This window comes from Sciurus vulgaris, assembly GCF_902686455.1.
Source record: "Sciurus vulgaris genome assembly, chromosome: 5".
Classification (NCBI taxonomy): domain Eukaryota; kingdom Metazoa; phylum Chordata; class Mammalia; order Rodentia; family Sciuridae; genus Sciurus; species Sciurus vulgaris.
The window spans coordinates 123,540,342-123,558,591 of NC_136465.1; positions in this window are offsets into that span (position 1 = coordinate 123,540,342).

The following is an 18,250-nucleotide window of genomic DNA, read 5'->3' on the forward strand; positions in this document are numbered from 1 at the left end:
AATTGAAAAACAGCTTCAGCAACCACTTTTCATATTGTCCCTCAGAGCATCCTCTACCTCTTTCTGGCTTTAAAGGAAAAAAGTGTATATTGTGTGCAAAGAGACACAAAATATATACTACCCATTTCGTTGCTCCTGATTGAGGTTGGGAAGTTCAGAACCAGCACCTCAGTGTGGGTCAGACAAGTATTTATGTGAAAGGCCTTTCATGACCTGATAAATGCTTCCTCATATCTTCTTGTCAGCATTTGTGACCTTCTGGTGAAGACGGAGTAAGCACCTTTTCTATCTGTAGAAAACACGTCTGTATCCTATTTCTTATTCAAATGTCAACTTTAATAGAAATAACATAATAATAATACATGTGTCCTTAGAACCATGAATTTCTATATTACAGCTAATATTTATTCATTATCATATTTACTAGTAAAAATTATTAAGTGTATCATTTTCAGACAAGAAATCTTAGGATGGAGGATCCCAGAAGACTAATAAATCTTACCAGAAATACCCTCAGAATGTTTTTAAATGGATAATTTCAATCATCCTTATAATTCTAAACTGTCTTTCCTGATTATATTAGTTTCCCATGGCTACCATAGCAAATAAACAGAATTGGGTAGTTTAAAACATAAGAAATTTATCCTTTCATCATCCTGTACCCCAGAAGTCTGAAATTAAGATGTTAGTAGAACTCCTCTTCCTCTGGAGGTTCTGTGAAGAACCTTTAGTCACCTCTTCTAACTTCTGATGGCTATCAGTACTCCTTTTTCTGACTCAAGCCCATCTTGGCACAAAAAGGGGGTCCAAGGAGAGCCATCAGTTTGGTAGTTTAGTCAGTCATGAACTGGTGAGTAGGGAGGGACTGTAAAGGGCCATAACTTTCAGAGAAGAAATCAGACATGTGCATCAAAGAGAGTTCATAGGTCACAGGACTAGGGATAATAGAGAACTTTATCAAAGCAGGCAAGAATAAAAAAAGAAATCTGTTACCAAGCCATTCTAATACTGGCCCAGCAACTCTAATACTAGGCCAGGAAAAGAAGTTACTAGGAAAGAAGTTAAGTCATAAAGCTCTCTGCTCCAGAGATATTCAAAATCAAATTTGTAGGAAAGTGGTTTTTATTTAAAGTCAATTTTGGGGAAAGATGGAAAAAAATTTCATTGTTTCAAAATTTCTATCTACTAAAGCTCTGGGAGGAAAAGAGCTTGTGGGAGGGATGCATTAGGACAAAAGACAAAATTTCACAGATTTCAAACAGGTTTTCACTTACTGAAAATGCCCATGTTTTTAACTCCTTCATTATCATGTCAAAGGGAACACGATTCCTGACTTCAGCATCTATATCTTCTAATTTCAGAGGGGGAGAGCTTTCAATTCAACTTCAACTCTGTAAGGTCTACTTCAGCATCTCTGAGGTGACCCTTTCAGTCTGTCTGAAAAGTCCGTATTCTCCATCACTCTACTACTACTATGTGCAACTTGAGTGCTACTGTGTGTAACTTGTTGAAATTATTCCAATGAGATTGCAAGAACTGGTAGCTGAGAATCTCTGCTGGTCACTTTGGCCCCATGGGAGGTCTTTCTCCACAATTCTGACGAAGAGGACTCCAACTTGGCATGACAGGTTCTTGACTTTTGCCACAGAAAAGAATTTTAAGGCATGTGAGATGGCAAATCACTGACAGAGACTTATTCAGTGAAAGAAAGTAATAGGGCAGCATATATCTCAGAGAAGGAGGGAGTATACAAGATGTCCAGAGTGAGTGACACTCTGGGATTCTCAGGTTTTTCTTTTAAAGGAAACTGAGAGGTGGGCAAGAATAACGTAAGTCCAGAGAACTATTTCTTTGATTATGGATTGCAAGGCATTAATGGTAGTTTGGTTTTCTTCCAGGACCTTCTGGTTGACATTGTCTCCGTTATCTAGATGACATTTGTTATGTGTCTGTATTATAGGATTCTTAAAATATATTTCCCTTTGCTTTAACTAATCCAATAATACATTGTATAGGCCAACAGTGCACTTAAGCTTTAATCAAAATAAGGTAATTTTTATAGATGAGGGAATTTACAGTAACTCTAAAATTTGTAGATTTCCCAAGAATTTGGGAGTGACAGGCCCAGAGGCAAAAACAGATCTGTGGAGCAAATCTAATCATGAGGCTTTTAGATTTACAACTAGTCCCCTTTACCTTCCTTTTTATTTTCTTTCTACATATCTTTCTTTCTTCTATCCTACCTCAACATGACTCTAATCTCTGCTCTGTCTTCTTGTAATATTTTTTTGTGTATTTGTTCTCTGTGAGGTCTCTTATAGGGATGCTTATTGGATTTAGGGCCCTCTGATAATGAAAGATGTTTTTATTTCAAGATCTTCAATTTAATTATATTTCCAAATACCCTTTTTGCAAAAAGAAATACTCACAGATTCCAGATGTCTTTGAAGAGTAATTTTTTTCCACCTAACCACATTGATTATTTAAGATTTTGCTTTGATTTTAGGTATAACAGTGGTCCACTTTTTGCTTTGAAGGTAGCCCTTGCTGTCCTGCCACTGTGACTAATTTTTAAAAGGACATGTTTTTTCTCTTCCTTTCTCCCTCCTCCTCCCTAACCTCTCCCTGTCCCTAATCTCAGAGGAAACAGGGTTACCTTTCTTCCCCATCCTAGGCAGAGTTATCTGTCCTTAAACACAAACCCACCAGAGTAAGGAAGTAATTCAGACTTTGGCACCAGAAGATCTCAGAAATCACTATCTCCCAAATTAACAAGTGAATTACAATTCCAACAGAGAACACATAGAATGTAGCCTTCCAGTCACCTGTTTAAAAGCCTCCTTGTTCCCAATGATAGGCAGAATCACAGCCTCTGGGACAGAAGTGCCTTTTTTCCTTTGCTAACAAAGCAATAAACATTCTTTTTCCTTTTTCTCAAAAGGGGAGGTCCTCTTATTGGATTGCTATGGGGGATAAGGACCAAGCGTTCAGTAGCATTAGTTTCTAAAATATTCCATACATCAGTCACTTTATTTTAACACAGTTAATTTTAGTGCATGATATGTCTCATATTATAGGTCTCTACCATTAGTTGTATTGCTATATTTTTCTATTATTTACCTGGTAAAAATCTTATTTATTTACTGTTACTATCAGCTATGTCACTCATTTACATTAATAACATAACCCAGAGTCTTAAGATCAAGACTGGATCACATTTTTCCCAATCCCCAAACCTACTGTGTAGACATAACCACCATGACTTTGTGGGCTATCCCATAAATGTTATCCAACATTATGATCTCTATTATTGCTAAAAACTTAAATATTTTTGAAAAATATTTCTAGAATTTCAAGAGAAAGAAAATAAATGCTTCCTCATAGTCAAACTATGAATCATTGTGAAAGTGTATTTTTTTATTTTTATTTACTTATTTTTAGAAAATATTACAAGACAAAATAAAAGAAGATAGGAAGGCAACATATCTATATGAATAAAAGACAGTATATATTTGCATTTCCTTCAAAAAAATCTGCTCTTAATTTTGTAGCTAATAAAACATAAACATAAACCCACATACACATAATCCTTGGATTACTGCAGAGTTTTCAGGTGTGAATAATATAAAACGTTGATTTGAGTCACACAGATAAGACAACACCTAAAAAGGCCAAAAAAAAAAAAAGTTTGTTCTGATTTGTTAGCTTCCAAGTAGATATTTTTATATGAAAGGGTACATTTTTTAAAGAACTGCGAGGGAGTTATGTGCAAAAATTCTGTTCATGTATAACAGGATTTGTGCTAATACCACCTACACACCACTTTTTAAATGTACCCCTTTCTGCTTTATAGGCTATTGTCTTGGGAGGGACTGTGACTTGAAAAGAAGTGGATATTAGTAAAACAAAAACCTTCTTACATAAAACTGGTAATTTCAAATAACAGAGATTTAAGTAAATAAGTACAGATAAGTCAAAAAACATATCTATCCATATCTATATCTAACTACACACAACAATATAAACTACAGGTTGCTTTGAAACAAACAAAAATCTAAAGCCAAATGAAGATTTTAGGTTTGAAGAAAGGTCAAACTCTTCACAAAGCAGTTTTCTTTGGATCATAGTTCCTATTTCCCAAAAATCTCTTTATGATATTATATTGAAATGAAATTTGATATGTAGTATATCAAAATGCTAGTATAATAAGCTGAACACTAGTTTTCCCATCAAGAAAAAGAAACTATTTACGTTAGCAAATACCCAAGTAATCTCTTTTTACAAAGAATAATTACCATCTGGAACTATAGGGCATTTGTTGAAAAGCCTCTGGTCAAAAGCAAAGGACATTTGACTTGTGGAATCAAAGGAGGCAGGAAGTAAATGAAGACAAACAAGAGGAAAGAAGTATTTGATTGTGACTGAGAGACTGGGCACACAAAGCCATGCGGATTAGCAAACCAAAGGTGCCAGCATTCCTTCTGAGCTGCAATTTCCTGAGAACAAATAGGCATTAACTGGATATCCTCAATTCACAATGCCTACTAATTGCCAGTGATAAAAGTAAGTCTCCTGCGTTTTATCCCCAAACCTCCTACCACAGTTCTGTGAATACTACTGGTGAATTTACTCACTCTGTTTCCTGTATGAAAAAGGCACTCCTGAAAGTAGCATAGCTGTTTTGTATGCCTCTCCCTATAAAAATAGATCTAATCAAAACAAGAAACAAATGTGAGAAACAAGAAAACTTTTGTTAAGTATAAATACTTATTTATATAATATCTAGTTGGCCAGTCATTTAAAATTAAGCACCCAGGGACAGACCATTTCAAAAAACAAATACTTTCTAATTAATTTTCTGATGAAAATGCCAATATATATGCTATAATTAGTGATTAAAATGTCAGAAAACAAAGATATCTCACGTATCATGAGATTTGAAATAACTGAATATGGGAGAGGGATTCAAATTTTATATGGAGTTGCCCAATTAGGTTTCAGATTTTGTTTATCACATATTGTTAATGTTAAACAGTGCAATTTATCTAAGTTAATGGATGCACTTTTTTTGGCAAAATAAATCTGGAACTAATTCAAACAATATTACCAATTTTTTAATATATATTCCAAACATTTCTATATTTGCTACTGGCAAGTTGTTAAATATTTTACAATCAGGCCTTTGTAAAATTAGTGAAGTCTCTAATTCTGTCTAGAGATGTGGGAGATCAGGCACACAATCCAAAAATATACCTCTTTGGCACAAAGATTACTTTAGCTAAAGGTAATTAAGTAGGTGAAGGAAAGCTGGAAAGTTGAATGCCGATTCTTCAAATATGACCACCATAACCACTTGATAAAACAAAGCTAAGCTTAATACTTATAAAGCTAAGGAAGACCACTGTCTTTGGGAAGCATTAGCTGTGACTGGACAGAATAAAAGCAAGATCTAAATGTATCCAAAATTGGAAGTTTTGTTTAAGGAGGGTCTTTCAATATAGGGAGCAGGGAGCATTTGCCTGGAATCTTCAAAGGGATTAGTGCAAAGTGCAAGGTAAGAATTTTGAAGTCATGTCCTAAAATTCTTTGACTCTCTCACTTCAATATGTCTTTTGTATTACTTTAATTTTCTAAGATGACCTAGCCCAAGAAATGGCTTAACCATTCATTACAGGATCTTAAAGAATGCTCCATCCTCTCTTCAGTGGAGAGGGATGCCAAAGAAGACAGTGGAATAGCAAAGTCTTGCATTGTTCAGTGTCAATGCTGAATAGTGGGTATATACTGGTAGGGAGTGGTATGGTTATAATTCTTACAGTCATCAACACATGATGTATATTTATATACAACTTTTATGCAATTATTAATGTACAATATGCAAAGAAACAAAGCTACTAAAGGGAGGTAATAGTATGAGTGACAATCCAGAGTGTCAGCATCTATTAGATGAAAATTTCTGTCATTCTAATTCATGAAAATCAATGTAGCCAACAGGAAAACATGTAATACATTTATGAGGGAGATGTAGAAGGGTGTAGGTAGCCAAGGGAAGATGGTAAGTGAGGAAGTCAGGGGCAGGTGCAGAACAAAGGAACATGGAGAAGGTGTTCCAATGAGGTCAGCTTCCCAGATGACAATTGTACTCAAGGACACAAGCAAGGGAGTAGAAACTTATACATTTTTGTACCTAAGTGGGTCCAACGAACTAAAATAGATATGTGGACATGGAGAACACCAATGAACAATAGAAAGGAGAACATAGACAGGAGCGAAGATAAAAAAAGAAGAATTCCAGAGACCATAAAAAGAAAAATCCAAAACTTCTATAACAGACTCCTGGCTTCAGGCCCCTTCTTTTTAGAGAAGTCTGTTGCTATTGCTTGAAATAAATCTGTTAGCCTTCTATCTACCTCTGTGTCCTGCGCTTCAATTTTTTGCTGAGTAGAGACAACAAACCCAAGTCCCATAGGTGGTATCAAACTTGAGGACTAGTTCAGGATCAAGATCAAAACCATCAACTGAAAGGTCAGTAACAGCCATGTTAAACCGTTGACAAGACCTGGAGAGTGACCATTGATCGTCCGACATTTCTGCAGCTCTCTGAGGCTGGGGAAGCCCCCAACCATGACTAGCATGACTGAATTAGCAGACTGACTATCTTTACCCTCCTCTCCAGTAGACCAAGGAGGAATAGACCACACTGCTGACAACAGAATTGGCAATATTTCCTTTCCTTCTTATGGGAATGGAGTTTATCAGTTGACACTAGATTGCTCCTCATTAGTCTTTGTTTTAAGCAGAGACTTTTTGCTTGTTGTCAGGATAACTACCCCCAGATCAAGAAGTGTGAGCACTTTTTAAGACATTTGGGAAAACATTCATCAATTTCTTCTGTGGCCTTATGGACCCTTAACAAGGTCAAGGACCTTACAGAAAAAGGAGGAAATCAGCATGATCCTCATGAGATTTCTATTAAAATTAATATGTTGTAACTGTTGGGGATTTCCTCATTCAGGCGATGATGATCCCTATGCCTGGATAGAAAGATCACACTTACATTTTAGGGGACTATTATTAACTCAGAAACTCCAAATGAAAGACTTTACAGGCAGCTGTCTCTGCTCCAGATTTTTGTTCTGAGAATTCTGAATTCCTTTGTGACAGGAATATTGTGGAAATTTCACGCTTTCCATGGATGGAGGCATCATAGATATCTTGGTGACCAGGTCCACAGGCCAAGGGTCAGCTTGGTCAAATTCATACTTGGCCCTGGTTCCCCTTGAATACATTTGGATCAAGTCAATCTAACCAATTAGAGGCCACAGCCACCCTTCTGGGTGGTCAAAATAGTGAGATGGGGATTGGGTGACCTCCATAAAGACCTCTTCTTTCTTTTTGTTCCTGGACAGGATCAAATATTCAAACTTCCATGAGCTTACCTCTCTTCTATCTACTAAACTACAGGGGCAAATTGGACTCCCAATTTAAAAAAAAAAAAAAAAAAAAAAAAGGTATTTGGTCTGCTTTGATTCTGAGTCTGGCCTTAGTACTCACTGGGAGATGGAGAACAATGGCCACTTGAGGAGACCCTAAATTATAGTACCATTCAGCAATTATATCTTTTCTGTAAAGATAGTGAAGTTTCTTATTTAAAATTGTTTTTTCATCAAAAAGATCATCCTGAACTAGCAAAGAACCACAAACTTGACACTCAGATCTTAGCAGTGATCTGCTGCTCTATACCAAATACAAGTCCCCAGAGAAGGGAAACATACTGACAGTGGAAGAGAGACCTTCAACCAGTAAACAAGAGATGCCCTCCAGCTCCATCAAAGGAAACAATGAATATTAATCATTGTTTCCTTATATCCTGATCTAAAAGGTCTAACACCATGTCCTCCTTAATCTAAAGAATTATATCAACAGGTTCAAAGAAAAATGGAAAGCAGTCCAATGTGGAAGGTCTATTTCTCATTAGGGCAATGCCAGAGGGGAGAATTTGAACCTGTGGTAGTACATGTCCCTTTATCACTAACTGAATTAAAGGACATTAAGGAGGATGTACATTGAGAATTCAGGACAATACCTTCAGACCTTCCAGCAATTACCTAACCTTCATGATTTAGTATGGAAGGACATTATGTTACATTTGAATCAGAATTTAACCTCACTAGAAATCACAAAATATTTTAGAGAAGGTCAATGATGGAGGAAATGATTCCTATACAGCAGGAGCAGTGAGCATGGAGGGAAGGAGCAGCAGCATTCCCACAGGAAGCCAAGCAGTTCCCCTCACTGAACCAAATTAAAATACTGACAAAGACAGAGATGAGTGAGACAGATATAACTTTATTATATTATTGTGTTAGAAGGATTGAGAAGGGCCCAAAGTATGGACCCTTCAATTATGCTTAATTAACAAATGTGGTTCAGGGAGAAGGAGAGCCACCAGTGACCTTCCTACAGAGACTCTGAGAGATTATTACTGAACACACTAATATTGAGCCAGAGTGGCAGACAGAGGAAATCGTCCTTAAAGACAAATTCTTGACTCAATATGCCCGAGGCATACAAAGAAAACTCAAAAAACTGATTCCAGAAGTGGGCAAAACCTTGGACCAGTTCATCCAGCCTGCTACAATAGTCTTGTACTAGGGACCTAGAAGAGGAAAAACGAATGACAAACAACATGGAGAATTAGTGGCAGCCCTGTGGGTAGGGCACTGGGATACCACAACTTCTTGTTTCTCTTGTGGAAAGGCCATTCTAGAAAGGAATGCCCCCTGAGGTACAAACCTCCCAGACTACTCCTGGACCTTGCCCACTACGGGGGTGTAACCATTGGAAGGCTAGAAGTCCTCAAAACCTTTAGGGATTGAGGCCGTTGCCTACCAGTTCCCACTGATGGGTCCCACTGACTTTTCTCATGGCTCCCATGACAGAAGTACAACTTGAAGAGCCCTGGCTGACATTGCTCAAGGCTAACCACCAGACAAACTTTCTTCTCAACATGGGAGTTTGATTTTCAGTTCTATCCTTTTCTCCTGGACCTCAGGAGAAAATATAAAGTAACCACTCAGTGTATATCAAGAGAGATTCTTAAGCCATATTTTACTAGACCTCTTGCTTGTTTGTGGGGTGATTTCCACTTCTGTCTCTCATTATGCCAGAGACCCCAACCCTTATCTTAGGGGTTATCTCAATTAAAGTTAAATTATTCTTACCACTGGAAAATATAATTGCATGCCTTTGATGGAAATGAGTATAGCTCCCACAGTTTGGTCAAACTATAATACAGTGGGAAAAGCATGAACTGTAACCCCTGTTAAAATATATCTTAAGGATCCCTCATATTTTCCCCATCAGAATCAATATTCCTTAATACCAGAGGCCAAAAAGGGATTAATGCCTATTATACTAAATTTGAAATGACAGGGACTTTTGGTAGAATGCTCCAGCTCCTATAATAATCTCATATTGGGGATCCCAAAGGGCCCCAACAAAGGGAGATTAGTTCAGGACCTTCACGTAATTAATGATGTGGTAGTCCCTATGCATCTACTGGTTCTAAATTCATATACTCTTCTCAACAAAAGTCCCAAGAACCCTGTATATTATACTGTCCTAGATTTAAAGGTTGTCTTTTTCTGCATCCCTTTACATCCAAAAAGTCAACCTCTATTTGCCTTTGAGGATCCTACTCAAAAGGTGGGACAAGTTACGTGGACAATCCTTCTCCAGGGATTTAGAGATACATCCCATCTGTTTGGACAAGGATTGGCATGAGGCCTCATGGACTGGTCATACCCTGAAACAGGGTTACTTCAATATGTAGATGAGTTTCTTTTGTGGGGACCTTCAAAAAATTAATTTCTGAGGGCACTGGCTCTCTTCTCAATTTCCTGACCAATAAGGGAAATAAAGTTTCCCAAGTGAAGGTTCAGTTGTACCTACCTCAGGTTACCTATGACCGATTGAGCTGTCCATAAGGGACTGGTTCTAACAAAATGGAGGAACCCCCTCTTGGTCTATTTATAGTGGTACAGATCAAAGAGGGATGGGTAGGAGCTGCTTCTGTGAGAAACAGGATGTGGTATGGAGATAAGCAAGACATTTGGCTCTAGCAGATCATTCCCACTTCCAGGGCCTACAAATTCCAGTGGTGAACCACTCCTCAGAAACCACGTACTCCAGGCAATCTGGAACAATTTTTCATAACTGTCAGTTCCTGAGATCCAGATTTCCATGTCTAATAGCTCTCCCAAGGCTGGATTTATTTGCAGGCCATGGATGGCTCCCTGCAATAATGGAAAGGTGAAACTTCAAAAGACTGGTCCAGAAGGAATTCAGCCCACACTTTCATATTCCTTACTCAGACAGTTAAACAACTCAGGGCCTTTCTCGGAGCATCTGGATATTGTACAATTTGGATCCCGGGATATTCTGAGAAGGCAAGGCCCCTCTGAAGTGCCCTAAGGAAGCACAGGGACATTCACAGGCAATTATTAACTAGAGGCAAGGAATGCCTCAGATACACTGAAAGCAGCTGTTACTCAGGCCCCTGCTTTAGGCCTGGCCACTCAGTCAACTTTTCAATTATATGTTACAGAAATGAATGCAGTGATTACCCAATCACTGGGGCAAGTAAAGAATTGGACAAGGTGGTGAAGGGTGACCTGGATGCCTTAGAGCTGTGACTGTAATAGGACTATTGGTCCCTGACACAAAAACAAACAAGCAAAAACTTATTTTGGGAAGGCCCCGACCATACTTAACTTCCATGATGTTGGAAGAATTCTAACAGATAGCCATATACTCAAATGTAAGGTTCTTTTGCTAGAAGGACCTGAAATCACCTTAAAGACTTGTCAGAACCTCAATCCAGCTGAAGCCAGAATTGAAGACCGGCAGTTAATGTATAATAAGAAATCTGGTCAAATCGAGGAATGAAGGCCATCTGAGTCTGGGAAGTTGGAGATCACCCCTGGGAATGTCAATGTCTCCACTGCCTTTTTGATCACCAAGGTTACCTTCCTAACTACCCCTCCCAAAAGAGCTGCAGTCAGGGAATTGCTAATGCCCCCTGGACCCTTACCTGCCTGAATCACTTTGGCCCTCCCCAGGCCCATCTGCTTCTCACCCTTTTCCGCCATGTCACCAGCAACTCCTGGGCCTAGTCACATAGGCAGGAAGGAGGAAGAGAAGTGGGGGAGAGAACAGAACAAAGAAGACCCTAATCTATAAAAGATGTAGGGAGTGCTCACTTCTGAGGATTCTAGAATATCAACCATGACCCCCTTCTCCCTCCCAGGAGAAGCCTGTATTATTACCTTTAAATAAAACCTGCATAAAATGCTTGCCTTGGTGTGCTTCTCTGATGTTAGACTTCAACATCTGAGGAAGCAGGATTCGTCACAGGTGAACAGCGGTATCACAACCTCTTCTCTACCAGAATTACAGATACAACCTCTTCATTCCAGTGAGCACATTTTAATAGAAACTTACCCTGCCAGGATGGATTTATCTGATCATTCTATAGATAATCCCAATCTCACTCTATACACTGATGGGACTTCATGGGTGACTGATGAGATTCAGAGATGTGGGTATAAAGTAGTGATGTAACAGTGGTCCACTTCACCTTTTGAATATAGCTCTGAGGCTTGTTTTTATTTTATTGTATCTTTTTATTTTTACAGACTGCATTTTGATTCATTACACACAAATAGGGTACAACTTTTCATTTCCATGATTGTACACAATGTAGATTCACACCATTCATGTAATCATACATATGTATAGGGTAATACAGTCTGTCTCATTCTACTCTCTTTCCTTCCCCCACCCCATCCTGTCCCATTTTCCTCTACACCATCCAAAGTTCCTTCATTCTTCTCTTCCCCCACCTCCACCACCCGCCTCATTATGTATCATCATCCACTTATCAGAGAAAATATTTGGCCTTTGGTTTTTTTAGGCTTGGCCTATTTCACTTAGCATGATATTTTCCAACTTCATCCATTTACCAGTAAATGCCATAATTTTATTCTTCTTTATGACTAAATAATATTCCATGTGTATACATACCACAGTTTCTTTATCCATTCATCAGTTGAAGGGCATCTCAGTTGTTTTCACAGTCTAGCTATTGTGAATTGAGCTGCTCTGAACATTGATGTGGCTGCATCATTGTAGTATGCTGATTTTAAGTCCTTTGGGTATAAATCAAGGAGTGGGATAGCTGGGTCAAATGGTGGGTCCATTCCAAGTTTTCTGAGGAATCTCCATACAGCTTTCCAGAGTGGTTGCACCAATTTTCAACTCCAGCTGCATGTGTGTACCTTTTTCCCCACATCCACGCCAACACTTATTGCTTGTGTTCTTGATAACAGTCATTTTAATTGGAGATAGATGAAATCTTAGGGTGGTTTTAATTTGCATTTCTCTAATTATTAGAGATGTTGAACACTTTTTCATATATTTGTTGATCACCTATATATCTTCTTCTGTGAAGTGTCTGCCCAGTTCTCTAGCCCATTTATTGATTGGGTTCTTTGTATTTTTGGTGTACGTTTTGCAAGTTCTTTATAAATTTTGGAGATTAGTGCTCTATCTGAAGTGAATGTGGAAAAGATTTTCTTCTATTCTGTAGGGTCTCTTTTCACATTATTGATTGTTTCCTTTGCTGAGAAAAAGCTTGGTTGGTAGCGGTGGAGAGAAAAATGAAGGGAGAGTAGAATGAGACAGACAGTATTACCCTATGTATATGTATGATTACATGAATGGTGTGAATCTACAGTATGTACAACCATAGGAATGAAAAGTTGTACCCCATTTGTGTATAATGAATCAAAATGCAGTCTGTAAAAATAGAAAAAAAATTAAGTAAAAAATTTAAAAAAGAAACGAGGCTTAATTTTAAAAGGGACATGTTTTCCTCTTCCTGTTCTCCCTCTCCCCCTCCCTAACCTGGGGGCAGGGAACAAGATTACCTTGAGTCATCTGTGCTTCACAGGAAGGATATATCTGCCAGAGAATCTAGGAAGTGAATGTCTGTCAAATTTAACAAGTGAGTGTTAATCACCCTCAGGGTGCCCTGGGACCCCCTGTCAGGGCACACCTAGAACCTTGAAGAGCTCCTTTAAAAGCCCCCTGTTCCTCCTGATGGGCAGACTCACAGCCTGTGGGACAGGAGTCCCCTGTGTTTGTCCTTTGCTAGCAAAGCAATGAAACTTCATTTTCCTTTTTCTCAAAACCATGTCCTCTTTATTTAATTGGCATAAGGACAAGGACCAAGCTTTTGGTTACAGTGACAGATTTTGTGGTTCTTGAATCAGGACCACTTTCTACTAATACCTGTGCTCCTCTGACAGAATCAGTTGGCCTCATCTGGGTACTCAAACTTTCCAAGAATAAGAGGGTCAATATATACACTGATCCTAAATATGCTTTTAAGAAAAGCATATTTACTTTATGCTCATGCAGCTATCTGGAAAGACCAAGGATTGCTTACTACTACAGACACTTCTGTTAAGCATGCCAAGGAGATTGTTCATCTCCTAGAGACAATCTTCCTGCCCTCTCAGATAGCAGTTATCCATTGTCCTGGATATGAGAAAGGAGAAGACACAATAGCTAAAGAAAATAAGGCTATGTATGTAGCAGCCAAGGCAGCTTTTTATAGGGTTCCATAATTACCCCATTCCTATGGGAAAATTTGTTTCTGTCCTCTGAATACCCCCAGTACTCAATGGAAGAAGTTTAGCAGGTTGTAACCCAAGTATACCAATTAGATCATAGAGAATGGTGGGTTTCTCCTGAGAATATTCTTTACTTTCCCAAGCATCCCAAAGAAAGGTTTAAAGTATCTCCATCACCTCTACGGTTGGGGAAGATACAATACTTTTAATGCAAAAACTGTTTTCAGAAAAAAGCTTAAAGGACACAGTCCAACAGATTTTCCAAAGTTGTGAAATCTACCAACGGGGTTAATCTCCCTAATAAATGTTCCCACCCTCCCAGACATTAAAGAACAGGTAGTTATCGCAGAGAAGACTGGCAGTTAGACTTTACCCATGTGCCTGGGAGACCAAATTCAAAGTATCTTCTTGTTCTGGTGGATACATCCACCAGATGGGTAGAAGCCTTTCCTTGCAGATCTGAAAAGGCTATCAAAGTTGTGAAAGTTCTACTTTAGGAAATCATTCTTCAGTTTGATCTTCAAAGTGATAATGGACCTGCTTTTAAAGCAGAAGTAACACAGAAACTCTCTCAAGCTGTAGGAATTAAATTTCATCTACATTGTTCACAGAGACCTCTTTCCTTAGGCAAGAAAAAAACTCTTCAGGAGACTAGGATTTCATGGGTTAAACTCTTGCCCCTGACTCTGCTGGGACTTAGAAATACTCCTGGCCAATCGTGTCTAACTCCGTCTGATTCCCTGTATGACACCCATTTTTATCTAACAATTTCCTTTTGAATTCTGAGACTTCCCATTTGATTTCCCATGTAAATAATTTGGCTAAACTTTAACAAATTCTCACAGAGATCTGATAGTCTCCAAGCAGAAGGCTGTCAAGGAACTGTGCTGTTTTGTCCCGGAGATCTTGTCTTAATAAAAACAAGATCTCCAAACAAGGGATTATACATTCCCAACCTGGAGGGTCCCTATTGTATAATCATGCCCACTCCTCTAGCAGCTTCTATAGCAGGACAAGACTCTTGGATACAACATACCCACCTCAAGGCCTAGAGACCTCCAACTGAGACCACCATGGAGACTCCTACTGATCACTAGATCTGCAAACCTATAGAAGATCTCAAGTTTCTCTTTAAGCACAGTAGGGGATTTGTTTAATCCTTTTTGTCTTTTCATTATACTATCAATGGCCCTGTTTCTTGCTCTTGGATTAAATGTAACCAGTTCCTTAGATTATAAAGGAGGATTTCCTGGCTATTAACTATTTGGGTGCTGTGGGCCTAGTCATTTACTGGCAACGCTGCTGGACATATTATCCTCAATGCTATAATCATGTTTTACTAGATGTTGTTGCTGTTCCCTTTGGTTCCACAATCCACCTGGGAAAACAATAAGATAATCACCTTCTCCCAAATTGTAGGCAGTGTAGAAAATCTTAGCTCATGTCAGCTATAATACCAAAATCTCTCTTATGAGGACACATGTTTTGTAGTTGCTCCTGTAAACCTCTCTCACCTCATTGTTAATTGGACATCACTTGCTGTCCAATTACTAAGAACACACACACACACACACATACACACACACACACAAACACCCTTGTTGGGCACCTGGTTTCTGGGACAAATAAAGCCAATTTTGTCTGTTAATGTAAATCCTTATCATTGACACAACATGCCTTATTCACATAACTAATTTTTTTGCAACCAGACCAAATGCTGGACTTGTTCTAGAGGTAAACTAAAACCAGTATGGGAATTCTACAGTTAGAGCTATTCCTCCAAAAATTGTACTGCCACTCTAACCCATTTATGCATCTGGAATCTTTCTGATCCTGCAGGACCTCATGTTGCCACACCTAATAACTGCAACGCTATGTGGCAAAAGCATGTAGTCACAGTCAAATGAAAGGCAGGTAAATCTAAATTTTATAAAAAATTTACCTGGTCATCCACATATGTTCCCAACTAAAAACTGGTCCTAATTGTCTCAGCAGGATGGGTTTCTGGAATTCAGTTACTTAATGGTACCAAACCCTTGTCCCTCAAAGCTCCCCATTCCTCAGTTTGGGTGTATGGAAACCCTGGGAATTCCTACACAATCCACTTATTTTATTACCTGGACAATGTATGGTGTCAGGGAGAGTGAGGCTTAGGGCAAGTTGCTCCTTTTCATCTCAGTATATATAATTCCCCAACCTAGTCTCCTGCTCCCTGTCAATGCAAGAGAGCACTAGTTATTCTGGCTACTGTTACAGGGGCAATAGGAATTTTAGCTCCATGGGAAGGCTTCACTTACCATGGGACCACACTAGCTAACCTTACAATGAATTGACTGACTTAGCTAGTCATACTAAAGCAGCCTTAGAAAATCTTGATGAATCACTCCACAGCTTAGCAGACGTGGTGATGGATCATTAACTAACCTTAGATGATCTCTTAGCAAAACAAGGGGGAATTTGTGCTGTGATAAATAAAACATGTTGCACTTATATTAATACCAGCTCACAGGTAGAAGATATCAACAAAATATATATGCAAGCTATATATATATAGCTCCACTCTCTGAAAGGAGAATGAGCTCAGACTTTTTGGAATCAGGTTAAAGGATGAATCCCCTCTGCCTCTTCTTGGGCCCTTGGAAGAAGCATTGGTGCTTATTCTCCTTTTTGGTTCTTGCATTATGGTTTTGCTTATTTGCTTTGTATCCTCTCATATAGAAGCAATAAAACTTCAGATGGGTTACAAATGGAACTCCCAGTGAACAATCCTCAGGCTTCTACCATGGACCCATTGACAGACCCACTGATACATATTATCAGTATTAGCCTCTGGATCAGCCTGCTGTTCCCCACCTGCACTAGATTTTCCTCAGAAGATTATTCCAGTTACTCCTATGACACCCTTGTCAGTCTGAATTAGCAAGAGCAGTCATCATCCTAACTCCCAACAGTAATCAGGGTATCCTCTGAGAGGGGAGGTTGAGGAAGACATAGAGGGCCATAGGCAGCCAGAGCAAGATGCTGAGTGAGGAAGTCAGGGGCAGGTCCAGACCAAAGGAGCATTGGGGAAGGTCCTCCAATGAGGTCAACTACTTTGTCTCTAACCCTCTGCTTCCTCCCCCTGCTGCTATGGTTTTACTAAAGATAACATAGAGCTTCAATGGTCTCTTTGAAAAATTTGAGATCTTCCTGTACTAGCTCATCTAAGATGTCAGCTTTCCCATCATCTCCATTTTTCCTCTTGCTCTTCCTCCTTCTCCTCCCCCTAATAACCATCTTCTATATTGCCTTCAGTCCATGAAATTCTTTGATATGTTCTCCCTCAAAGTCTCTATCTATTCCTTTCCTCCATCCACCGACGCTTCTCCCTTCCCACTTCAGTCCCTCAGCTCCCTATACTAAATTAAGTTTATATTCCTGTTCCATATGGGGCTTTCAAGGAACTCAGGGATCTCAAAAGCAACTGCCAGGGGATGAAAAGGCTAATTATAAATAGACTGAGTTTTTTTATCTATTCACATGGGCTTTGGAGACACCTGGATGCCAAATTGTTAAAACCTTGATTCCTCACTCAACATGCAGTCTATAGCCTCTATATGATTACATAACAGAAAAGTTGAAAATCTCCTCCACAAATATAGAGAGCTTTAGCCTTCATAATGAGCAGATAACTTTAACTCACCACTTCTTCCAAAAACATAATTTGGATAAAAATATAAAGTGGAACTAACTCTTTTATAAACCAGTGAGCTATTTATGTTATTGTGCTTATGTCTGACTCAGGGCTAAAGTTTTAGAGTGAAAGTTTTTGGTGTCTATGTGTTTAAGCATTTGTTTTATGGTTTGATCTTAAACATCATCCAAAGGCCCACAGGCTAAAGACATGGTTGCATGACCATGATGCTGGTAGGAGGCAATGGAATCTTTAGGAGGTGGATACTAGTGGAAGAAAGCTAGGTCATTGAGAATGTGCCTTTGAAGTGGACATTCAGACTCTGACTCCTTCTTTTCTCTCTCTTTGTTTCATAGATACCATGGGCTGAGCAGTTTGCTTCACCACAGGCTGCCCACCATGATGTTCTGCCTCCTTATAAGCCCAAAAGCAACAGAGTGAGACAACTATGGGCTGAAATCTCTGAAACTAAGAGCCATAATAAAACTGTCCTCCTTAAAGTTACTTAATTTAGGTAATTCATCATCACAGCAAGAGAAGCTAACACAATAAGAATATGAGATATTTTATTTTGTAAGGGAACTCTATGTTCATTGGCTTAGAGATAAATACATTCTTACATAAATTAAATATGCAAAAAACTCAGAAATTTTTAAGAATTAACTTCATAATATTTCCAATATAGAAAAAAAGTGTTTTTATAATAAATAATAGAACTATTTTTCAAATAACAATACAATTTCAGTAAATAGTTGGCAGTAGCACTAATTTAATATTGTGGGTTTAATAAAAACAAGCATGTTTTCTGAGTTATTAGTATTAAGTATTATAAAATTTATCTTTTTATCTACTGGGGTTTACTAATCAAATAAGCATC